Genomic DNA, 9,194 nt, shown 5'->3' with positions numbered 1-9,194 from the left:
ACCCTCATTCATCATGGACTGAGACCCTGCAGCTCTTAAAATACACCCTCGATTCATTTCATGACTTGAGACCCCTGCAGCTCTTTAATAAAGCTAGCCCTCATTTATTTATCAGTCCTATCTTCATGGATTACACATGCTTTAAGGTAGTATAATGAAGTTTGATTGAAAATTAGATTACACCTGCATCTGTGTGTACAGGCTGCAGGCATCAACGTCCACGGGCTGGTGAACTCTGTGTGGGATCTGCAGGCGTGTCTGAAATGCCTGGAGGACTGAACATAAACCACAGGTGTTTTTTCTGTCTCCTCCCTTACACAGAGAGAGGGGAGGCGTCTGAGGTTTTGTTTTTTTATGTCACAGGAATGACAAGTGATATATGTCTGACTGTTTATAAACATCAGGCCTGGTAATGCTGCAGGGTGTTATTCTAATATCAACAACACTTTAGAACACATGACCCTTAATAAATCTAGAAACCAGTTTCTAAACACCTAGAACACATTACCCTAGGAACCACATATTAAATCTTAGAACACCGAATTACACCTAAACACCTAAAACACTTAGATCCCAGTTTCTAGAACCACTAGAACACCTAGAACACTTTAGAACAACAGTATTCTAGGAATACCTAGAACCACCTAGGAAACCTAGCATACTAGAACACCTAAACACTTAGAAGCCAGTATTCTTAGAACACCTAAAACACTTAGAACCATAGTATTCTAGAAACACCTAGAACACTAGAAACCTTTAACACATAGGAATTACCTAGAACACCTAGAATACCATAGAACAATTAGAGCCCAGTTTTCTAGAACAACCTTAGAACACCTTTCCAGTGGGGACTGGAACCTCTCTGAGATGAGAGGTGGGGTCGGAACTCTTTAAGAGAGGAGGGCACTGGACCTCTCTGAGACGGAGGTGGGCACTGGGACCTCTCTGAGATGGAGTGGGCACTGGGACCTCTCTGAGACGGAGGTGGGGATTGGAACCTCTGAGATGGAGGTCGGGGACTTATACTCTCTGAGATTGGAGGTGGGATCTGGAAACTCTTTAAGATGAGGAGGGCACTTGGGACCTCACTGCAGATGGAGGTTGGGCACTGGACCTCTCTTGAGATGGGGGTAGGGGGGGGTTGGGGGGGGGGGGCCCCCCCAAACTTGGGGAAACCCCTTCCTCTTTTGAGGGGATGGAGGTGGGCACTGGGACCTCTCTGAGATGGAGGTGTGCAACTGGACCTCTCTGAGACGGACAGGTGCACTGGACCTCTCTGGAGATGGAGGTGGGACTGGGACTCTCTGAGATGGAGGTGGGGACTGGAAACCTCTGAGACGGAGGTGGCGGCACTGGGACCTCTCTGAGATGGAGTTGGGGACTGGAAACCTCTAGATGGAGGTGGGATCTGTGGGACCCCTCTGAGATGGAGGTGGCACTTGGGACCTCTCTGAGACGGAGGGGGCACTGGGACCTCTCTGAGATGGAGTTGGGGGACTGGAACCGTCTGAGACGGAGGTGGGATTGGAACCTCTTAGATGGAGGGTGGGGATTGGAACCTCTTGAGATGGAGTTGGGGACTGCTTTATTGGCGGGTGTAGCGAAATGCTAGTTACAAACAGTTGTCTTACAATTTCCCTTAATACTTTATTCATTTTTGATAACGGTATTGTAAGGTTTTGCAGTTGACTGTTAATTGGTTAAGAATGATGCAGATGGAAAAATGTATTAGATAATATTCATATGGCATTTTTTGCTGTCTGACCAACAGTATCGGCATCTAAATGCTGTGAACAGCTGATAACATACAAACTAGCCCTGGGCTGGTGGGAGAAAACAACATGCCAGGCAGTAGAATGAACACTCTCTGATAACCTAGTGGAACAGAATTGCCTGAGAGGGTATTTCAATTCCTCTGAGTCATTTGGCTGCAAGTCTGTCTGTCTGAATATGTATACAAGATGCACACAGACTCCCAGCCCCCTTTTTACCTGGTTCCTCATCTTTCCACATTCTTGATTTGCTCACGTTTTGTCGACAGATATGCACATAAAAGGAAAATCGTCACCTGGAAAATGTGCAAGAAATCTTTTGTAAATAAACTTTTTGGCCTTGTGCGAAATATGAATATTTGAGCTGCATCGTATCAGAGATGGTGTAGGACAATCACAAGACGCGATAGACAATATCTGGATTGGGATAGATTCTTAGTTGTAGGTGGGAGCTAAGAAAGTTGGCTATTCTGAAGAATTAACAATGTAAATGTTACTTTTACATGACGGTTGTAGTGGATACCCAAGAGAGGCTGACGTTCTCCTCTCGTCACTCATCTTTGATAGCTAAAAATGTAGAAATAAATCAATCCTCCCATCATTAACACAATGGAAAAATCAAATTATTTATATTAAACATTAAAATGAGCATTTGGGCGACTGAGAATAACAAATTGGCGCAACAATTTAAGGACCATTGTGGCAAACAATCATTGCAGGTTACTAGGGATGGATGCAAGTGTGACCAGGTACTAGGGGATTGGAGGTGTGACCAGGTACTAGGGATGGAGGTGTACCAAGTACTAGGATGGAGGTGTGACCAGGTACTAGGGATGGAGGTGTGACCAGGTACTTAGGGATGGAGGTGTGACCCGGTACTAGGGATGGAGGTGTGACCAGGTACTAGGGATGGAGGGTGTGACCAGGCACTAGGAGGATGTGGAAGGTGTGTGGACCAGGTACTAGGGATGGAGGTGTTGACCAGGTACTAGGGATGGAGGTGTGACCAGGTACTAGGGATGGAGTGTGACCAGGTACTGGATGGAGTGTGACTAGGTACTAGGGATGGAGGTGTGGACAGGTACTAGGGATGGAGGTGTGACCAGGCTACTAGGATGGAGGTGTGACCAGTACTAGGGATGGAGGTGTGACCAGGTACTAGGGATGGAGGTGTGACCACAGGTACTAGGGATGGAGGTGTGACTAGGTACTAGGGATGGAGGTGTGACCAGGCACTAGGGATGGAGGTGTGACCAAGGTACTAGGGATGAGGTGTGACCAGGTACTAAGGATGGAGGTGTGACCAGGACTAGGATGGAGGTTGTGACAGTACTAGGAGGAGGTGGGTGGACAGGTACTAGGGATGGAGGTGTGACAGGGTACTAGGGATGGAAGGTTGTGACCAGGTACCTAGGGATGGAGGTGTGACCAGGTACTAGGGATGGAGGTGTGGACAGGTACTAAGGGATGAGCGTGTGACCAGGTACTAGGGAGTGGAGTGTGTGACCAGGTACGTGTAGGTATGGGATGGAGGTGTGACAGGTACAGGGATGAGGTGTGACCAGGTACAGATGGAGGTGTGACCAGGTACTAGGATGGAGTTTGACTCAGGTACTAGGATGGAGGTGTGACCAGGTACTAGGGATGGAGGTGTGGACAGGTACTAGGAGATGGAGGTGCATGTGACCAGGTACTATGGGATGGAGGTGTGACCAGGTACTAGGGATGGAAGGGTGAGCCAGGTACTAGTATGGAGGTGTGACCAAGGTACTAGGGATGGAGGTGGCAATGGGGTGTGACCAGGCAACTAGGGATGGAGATGTGTGAACTAGGATGGAGGTGTGACCAGGTACTAGGGATGGAGGTGTGACCAGGTACTAGGTATGGAGGTGTGACCAGGTACTAGGGATGGAGTTGTGTGACCAGGTACTAGGGATGGAGGTGTGACCAGGTACTAGGGATGGAGGTGTGACAGGTACTAGGGATGGCAGGTGTGACCAGGTACTAGGGATGGAGTGTGACCAGGTACTAGGATGAGTGTGAGTACAGATGGGAGGTGTGACCAGGTACTAGGGATGGAGGTGTGACTAGGTACTAGGGATGAGGTGTGACCAGGCACTAGGATGGAGGTGTGGACCAAGTACTAGGGATGGAGGTGTTGACCAGGTACTAGGATGGAGTGTGACCAGGTACTAGGGATGGAGGTGTGACCAGGTACTAGGGATGGAGTGTGTGACCAGGTACTAAGGATGGAGGTGTGACCAGGTACTAGGGATGGAGGTAATGTGACCAGGTTACTAGGGATGGAGGTGTGACCAGGTACTAGGGATGGAGGTGTGACCAGTACTAGGGATGGAGTGTGACCAGGTACTAGGGATGGAGGTGTGACCAGGTACTAGGTATGGAGGTGTGACCAGGTACTAGGGATGGAGGTGTGACCAGGATAGGGATGGAGGTGTGACCAGGTACTAGGGATGGAGGTTTGAACTAGGTACTAGGGATGGAGGTGTGGACCAGGTACTAGGGATGGAGGTGTGACTAGGTACTAGGAGATGGAGGTGTGACCAGGTACTATGGATGGAGGTGTGACAGGTACTAAGGGATGGAGTGGTTGTGACCAGGTACTAGGTATGGAGGTGTTGACCAGGTACTAGGGATGGAGGTGTGACCAGGTACTAGGGATGGGATGTGACAGATACTAGGGATGGAGGTGTGACCAGGTACTAGGATGGAGGTGTGACCAGGTACTAGGATGGAGGTGTGCCAGGTACTGGGATGGAGGTGTGACCAGGCACTGTAGGGATGGAGGTGTGACCAGGTACTAGGGATGGAGGTGTAGCAGGTACTAGGGATGGAGCGATGTGACCAGGTACTAGGGATGGAGGTGTGACCAGGTACTAAGGATGGAGGTGTGACCAGGTACTAGGGATGGAGGTGTGACCAGGTACTAGGGATGGAGGTGTGACCAGGTACTAGGGATGGAGGTGTGAGCAGGGACTAGGGATGGAGGTGTGTGACCAGGTACTAGGGATGGAAGATGTGGACCAGGTACTAGGGATGGAGGTGTAACCAGGTACTAGGAGGGAGGGTGACCAGGTACTAGGGATGAGGTGTGACCAGTATGATGACGCAGTGTGACAGCACTAGGGATGGAGGTGTGACAGGTACTAGGATGGAGGTGGACTAGTATAGGGATGGAGGTGTGACAGGTACTAAGGATGGAGGTGTGACCAGGTACTAGGGATGGAGGTGTGACCAGTACTAGGGATGGAGGTGTGACCAGGTACTAGGGATGAGGTGTGGACTGAGGTTACTAGGGATGGAGGTGTGACCAGGGACTAGGGATGGAGGTGTGACCAGGTACTAGGGATGGAGGTGTGACCAGTACTAGGTATGGAGGTGTGACCAGGTACTAGGAGGAGGTGTGACAGGTCAGGGATGGAGGTGTGACCAGGTACTAGGGATGGAGGTGTGACTAGGTACTAGGGATGAGGGTGTGACCAGGTACTAGGGATGGAGGTGTGACCAGGTACTAGGGATGGAGGTGTGGACAGGTACTAGGGATGGAGGTGTGACTAGGCACTAGGGATGGAGGTGTGACAGGTACTAGGGATGGGGTGTGACCAGGTACTAGGAGAGGTGTGACCAGGTACTAGGGATGGAGGTGTGACCAGGGACTAGGGATGGAGGTGTGGCAGGTACTAGGGATGGAGGTGTGAGCAGGTACTAGGGATGGAGGTGTGACCAGGCACTAGGGATGGAGGTGTGACCAGGTACTAGGGATGGAGGTGTGACCAGGTACTATGGATGGAGGTGTGAGCAGGTACTAGGATGGAGTGTGACCAGGTACTAGGATGGAGGTGTGACCAACTATGAGGAGGTGTGACAGGACAGGATGGAGGTATGACTAGGGATGGAGGTGTGACCAGGTACTAGGGATGGAGGTGTGACCAGGTACTAGGGATGGAGGTGTGACCAGTACTAGGGATGGAGGTATGATAGGGATGGAGGTGTGACCAGGTACTAGGGATGGAGGTGTGACCAGGTGCTAGGGATGGAGTGTGACCAGGGTACTAGGGATGGAGGTGTGACCAGGCGCACTAGGGATGGAGGTGTGACCAGGCACTAGGGATGGAGGCGTGACCAGGTACTAGGATGGAGGTGTGACCAGTCGCACTAGGGATGGAGGTGTGACCAGGCACTAGGGATGGAGGTGTGACCAGGTACTAGGGATGGAGGTGTGACCAGGTACTAGGGATGGAGGTGGTGACCAGGTACTAGGGATGGAGGTGTGACCAGGGCACTAGCGGATGAGGTTGACAGGCACTAGGGATGGAGGTGTGACAGGTACTAGGGATGGAGGTGTGACCAGGTACTAGGGATGGAGGTGTGACCAGGTACTAGGGATGGAGATGGTGACCGGTACTAGGGATGGAGGTGTTGACCAGGCTTACTAGGGATGGAGGTGTGACCAGGTACTAGGGATGAGGGTGTGACCCAGGTACTAGGGATGGAGGTGTGACCAGTACTAGGTATGGAGGTGTGACTATGTACAAGGATGGAGGTGTGACCAGGTACCTAGGGATGGAGGTGTGACCAGGTACTAGGGATGGAGGTGTGACAGGTACTAGGGATGGAGGTGTGACCAAGGTACTAGGGATGGAGGTGTGACCAGGTACTAGGATGGAGGTGTGACCAGTACTAGGGATGGAGGATGTGGACTAGTACTAGGGATGGAGGTGTGACCAGGTACTAGGGATGGAGGTGTGACCAGGTACTAGTAGGAGGTGTGACCAGGATAGGGATGGAGGTGTGACCAGGGACTAGGATGGAGGTGTGGCCAGGTACTAGGGATGGAGGTGTGACCGGTACTAGGGATGGAGGTGTGACCAGGCACTAGATGGAGTGTGACCAGGTACTAGGGATGGAGGTGTGACCAGGTACTATGGGATGGAGAGGATGTGACAGGTACTAGGGATGGAGGTGTGACCAGGTACTAGGGGATGGAGGTGTGACCAGGTCTATGGATGGAGGTGTGACCGGTACTAGGATGAGGTTGACTGCGGATGGAGGTGTGACCAGGTACTAGGGATGGAGGTGTGACCAGGTACTAGGATGGAGGTGTACAGTACTAGGATGGAGGTAGATAGGGATTGGAGGTGTGACCAGGGTACTAGGGATGGAGGTTGTGACCAGGTTGCAGGGATGGAGGTGTGACCAGGTACTTAGGGATGGAGGTGTTGACCAGGCGCACTAGGATGGAGGTGTGACCAGGCCAACTAGGGATGGAGGTGTGACCAGGTACTAGGGGATGGAGGTTGACCAGGGCGCACTAGGATGGAGGTGTGACCAGGACTAGGGATGAGGGTGTGACCAGGTACTAGGGATGGAGGTGTGACCAGGTACTATGGATGGGAGGTGTGACCAGGTACTAGGGATGGAGGTGTGACCAGGCGCACTAGGGATGGAGGAAGGTAGGTTGACAGCACTAGGGATAGGTGTGACCAGGTACTAGGGATGGAGGTGTGACCAGGTACTAGGGATGGAGGTTGACCAGGTACTAGGGATGGAGTGTGTGACCAGGTACTAGGGATGGAGGTGTGACCAGGTACTAGGGATGGAGGTGCTGACCAGGTACTAGGGATGGAGGTGTGACCACGTACTAGGATGGAGGTGTGACCAGGGACTAGGGATGAGTGTGACCAGCTACTAGGGATGGAGGTGTGACCAGGACTTAGGGATGGAGGTGTGACCAGGGACTAGGGGGAGGTGTGACCAGGCTAGGGATGGAGTGTGACCAGGTACTAGGGATGGAGGTGTGACCAGGTACTAGGGATGGAGGTTGACCAGGTACTAGGGATGGAGGTGTGCCAGGGACTAGGGATGGAGGTGTGACCAGGCACTAGGGATGGAGGATGCTGACCAGGTACTAGGGATGGAGGTGTGACCAGGTACTAGGGATGGACGGTGTGACCAGGACTGAGGGATGGAGGGATGTGACCAGGTACTAGGGATGGAGGTGTGACCAGGTACTAGGATGGAGGTGTGACCAGGTACTAGGGATGGAGGTGTGACCAGGTACTAGGGATGGAGGTGTGACCAGGTACTAGGGATGGAGGTGTGACCAGGTACTAGGGATGGAGGTGTGACCAGGTACTAGGGATGGGTGTGACCAGGTACTATGGATGGAGGTGTGACCAGGTACTAGGGATGGAGGTGTGACAGTACTATGGATGGAGTGTGACCAGGTATGTAGTCGTTGTTTGTGTGCACCTGTAAGTTGATGTCAGTATTTTTTTGTCAGTCTGCTGTTGGTCTAAACTTAAACTTTTTAAGAAGGTCCTACTATGGATAATTTAGCTATTTCATTTTGAATTCTGGGGCCCTTTAGGCTCTAAAAATAATACATAACAAAAATATTTTATAAAATATTGAATTTGACCTTTACTACTGTAGCCCATAGAAACCCATTGAATAAAAAGTTTATAAATGCCACAAAAAGACAGTCAAAAAACAAATCATACTGAATAAGGTTTGGTGTCAGTCCTATATCTAAGAGATATAAAAAAACACCGGAAATATATATATATATATATATATATATATACAACTCAATATGCAACAATTTCAAAGATTTCATTGAATTTCATTAGGATTCATGGATTTCACATGACTGGGGATACAGATTTCACATGACTGGGGATACAGATTAAACATGACTGGGGATACAGATTATCATCTGTTGGTCACAGTTAATACAAGACTGGGGATACAGATTTCACATTGACTGGGGATACAGATTAAACATGACTGGGGATACAGATAATCATCTGTTGGCACATTAATACAAGACTGGGATACAGAAATTAAAACATGACTGGGGATACAGATTAAACATGACTGGGGATACAGATAATCATCTGTTGGTCACAGTTAATACAAGACTGGGGATACAGATTAAACATGACTGGGGATACAGATTAAACATGTTTTTAAATGGCCTCACAATTTGCCTCAGGATCTCATCACACTATTGCTGTATTTTCAAATTGCCTTCGATAAAATTGTGTTCATTGTCCGTAGCTTATGCCTGCCCATATCATAACCCCACCGCTGTCACGTTCCTGACCTGTTTTCTGTTAGTTTTATGTGTTAGTTGGTCAGGACGTGAGTTTGGGTGGGCATTTCTATGTTTTCTGTTTCTATTTTGGTTTTGGGTTGCCTGGTATGGCTCTCAATTAGAGGCAGGTGTTTGACGTTTCCTCTGATTGAGAGTCATATTAAGGTAGGCTGTTCACAATGTTTGTTTGTGGGTGGTTGTCTCCTGTGTCTGTGTCGATGTCGATGTTACACCATACGGGATTGTTTCGGTTTGTTTCGTGCGTTTATGTAGTCTGTTCCTGTGTCAGCGTGCTTCGTGTA

General features: G+C 50.0%; 1 long non-coding RNA gene across 1 annotated transcript in view; it reads left to right on the top strand.

Annotated features, from left to right (window-relative positions):
- Window positions 1–5,751, top strand: part of LOC139025066 (uncharacterized) — a 9,413-nt gene extending 3,662 nt beyond the window's left edge. Inside the window, exons 2-3 of the long non-coding RNA XR_011476506.1 lie at window positions 5,209–5,251; window positions 5,684–5,751. This is a non-coding gene — a long non-coding RNA (uncharacterized lncRNA). The remainder of the gene's footprint in view (window positions 1–5,208; window positions 5,252–5,683) is intronic.
- The last annotated feature ends 3,443 nt before the right edge of the window (window positions 5,752–9,194 follow it).

The sequence above is a fragment of the Salvelinus sp. IW2-2015 genome, unplaced genomic scaffold, assembly GCF_002910315.2.
Source record: "Salvelinus sp. IW2-2015 unplaced genomic scaffold, ASM291031v2 Un_scaffold2212, whole genome shotgun sequence".
NCBI lineage: Eukaryota > Metazoa > Chordata > Actinopteri > Salmoniformes > Salmonidae > Salvelinus > Salvelinus sp. IW2-2015.
This window is presented reverse-complemented; position numbering and strand designations above follow the sequence as displayed.